Genomic DNA, 2614 nt, shown 5'->3' with positions numbered 1-2614 from the left:
CCGGTGTCCCCGAAGGCATGCCCCCGCCACCTCGCCCCGGTTAAGGTGGGGTAACCTATTTTTGATCCACTCATAGAGGTGGCCCAACCGGATCAGATTCTCAATCTCATCCTTGAGATTTTTACACTCGTTGGTGCTGTGACCGATGTCATTGTGATATTCGCACCTTTTGCTCGGATCTCTCCGAGAGCTGTCCCTGTACAAAGGCTGGGGTCTCCGGTAATGCGTACTCTGCCTTGTGGCAAAATAGACACGTTCCTGGGAGTCCGTGAGCTCTGTGTACTGGGTGTATTGGGGTGTGTACCCCTTCTTTTGGCGCTTCTCTCCCGTTCGGGTCTTTGCCCTTGGAAGACCTCTTGCTTCTAGACCCTTGAGTGGGGCTGTTAAGCTAGCGGTTGGGGTAGCTCGTGAAGGAGCCCGTCCATTCACGGACGGATTGCCGTAATGGGAAGATGCCGGGGGCGAGCTTGCCCTTGGTTGTACCGGGAGTGGCGAAAACCGTATGCCACTAACCGGAGGGGTCGCGATCGGGACGATGCCGAGGGCGATACTCCCGGCATGTATCCCGCCATCCGGTTGGATAATAGCCTCCGTAAGCCACGATCCGGGCTTCTTCGAGGTTAATATATTTTTGGACTCGCTTCGGAAGTCCCGAAGGCTAGCGGCGCCTTCTTGCTGTAATTCGTTCCAGAAGGGAGTCCCAGTACGGATTCCTGCTTGGAGAAGCGCAAGCTGTTGTCCGTCGTCAACCTTCTTGGTCTTCGAGGCTTCTTCTCGGAACCTCTTGATGTAATTTTTTAGAGTCTCGGTGGGTAGTTGCTTGATGTTAGTCAAGGCACTAACTTCCAAATTGACCTTCCTGGCGGCGACAAATTGCCTCCGGAAGTTGGTTTGGAGTTTGTTCCAACATCCCACCGATCCTGGTTCTAGTTTCTTGAACCACTCCTCCGCCGAACCGCTCAGAGTGAGGGGGAAGCATAGGCACTTGGCGTCATTGCTGACCCGCATGACTGTCATGACTCGGTTGAATCGTGACAGGTGATCACTGGGGTCGGAGTTCCCAGTATATGCCGCCATTTCGGGCATTTTGAAGTTTTTAGGGAGCTCCGCCTCCAGGATATGCTTGGCGCAGGGCTCCCGGTCCTCACTGTCCGAGTCGGAGTCATCTCCCTTCTGCCTTCGGGAGACTCGGGCAATATCTTTTCGAAGGCTGGCAAGCTCTGCCATAATCCCTTCGTTTACAGTACCCGAGGAGACTTCGGGTCTGTATCTTTTTTGATCAAGGTGATCCCGGAGGTCACCTTGATTCCCATTGATTTGATTTCTCAAATCAACGGGTGGACATTTCTGTCCTCCTCTTCCTCTACCCCCCGGTTCCTGGTGCACGGAAACGCTCTTTCGGTCCCCTCGATCCTGAGGGCCAAGACTCCCTCTTCGGGGCTTGCCCCTCTGCGGACCTTTCCCTTTAGGGAAATCTGAGCGGACCTTACGCGGATCCTGCGCCTTTTTCTTCCGACCAGGGGCAGAAGTAGGGTTTTTCGTTTGGTTTTCCTCAGCAGGGTGCCTTATAGGGCTAGGTTCCCTGGGCCTTTGCTGCTGGGAATTGGGCGACGACGTAGCTGGCTCCCCATCGAGTCCAGCGGCCATTGCCTTGGGATGCACGTGAATGCCAGCGGCCTCCATGGCTTTTTGCATGGCTAGCATCACCTCGTGCATCTTTTGATTTTGCACTTTCTGAGCTTCGATCTCAGCTTCGTGATCGATGGCTTTTTGTCTGAGGAGGACCAGCTCTTGGTAGCTTCCATCGTCGTAAGCGTATTCGTCGAGGTGTTCCTCATGGCTCTCATCTGGAACTTCTTCCTCGGTCTCCTCTGCCGCTCTTGAGGCTACATCCTCTTCATTGGGATCTTGAGCGTCTTCTAGAGGGCGAGGGTGACGTGTAGCTCTTGTCTCCACCATTGTTGTGAAGTTAAATGCTTGTTGCGAAGCAGCTTTCCTCAGCTCTCAATGAAAGCACCAAAATGTTGACCGAGGTTTTCGGCAACTAATAAAATATGAATATGATAATGAGCTGTAAGAAAGCGAGATGAAGACTTTTTACGTGGTTGGGGCATTAATGAGCCTTAGTCCACGAGCCACTGATATTTATGGATGTCTTTAATACAGATCTTACACTTAGGAGAATGTTTCTCTCTTTAATACAAAGAATGTTCTTGGTGAGTTTTTTCTCTGTTTGCTCTTAAGCAGCCAAGATTCTCCGACCCCCTTAAATGAGCTTTGAGGGGGTATTTATAGTGTTTTAGAGGGGCAATCCCTAGAATTGTACTTACACATGTGTCTGTAAGTATCCATAAAGTTGGGCATTTCCGATGAATATACCATGGGTGATGCATGGTCAAATCCCTAGGTGCTGTAGGGTTTTTATGGAGAATGTCCTTTTTGTCTTATGATTGACGTGACTCTTCGCAGAGTAGCCGTCGCTAGACTTAAATGATCATTACTGTAGCGCTGCTGTTTGGGGGATGTGCCGTCAGACTTTATTGCGTGTACAGTCCCAACACGCTTCCTCCCATGCAGCATTAAATGCGACTTGATGTCTCGGGAGAGACCTGAC

Source organism: Cannabis sativa, chromosome 4 (assembly GCF_029168945.1).
Source record: "Cannabis sativa cultivar Pink pepper isolate KNU-18-1 chromosome 4, ASM2916894v1, whole genome shotgun sequence".
In the NCBI taxonomy this organism is placed as follows: Eukaryota; Viridiplantae; Streptophyta; class Magnoliopsida; order Rosales; family Cannabaceae; genus Cannabis; species Cannabis sativa.
The sequence above is the reverse complement of the archived record's forward strand: the minus strand, read 5'-3'. Positions refer to the sequence as shown.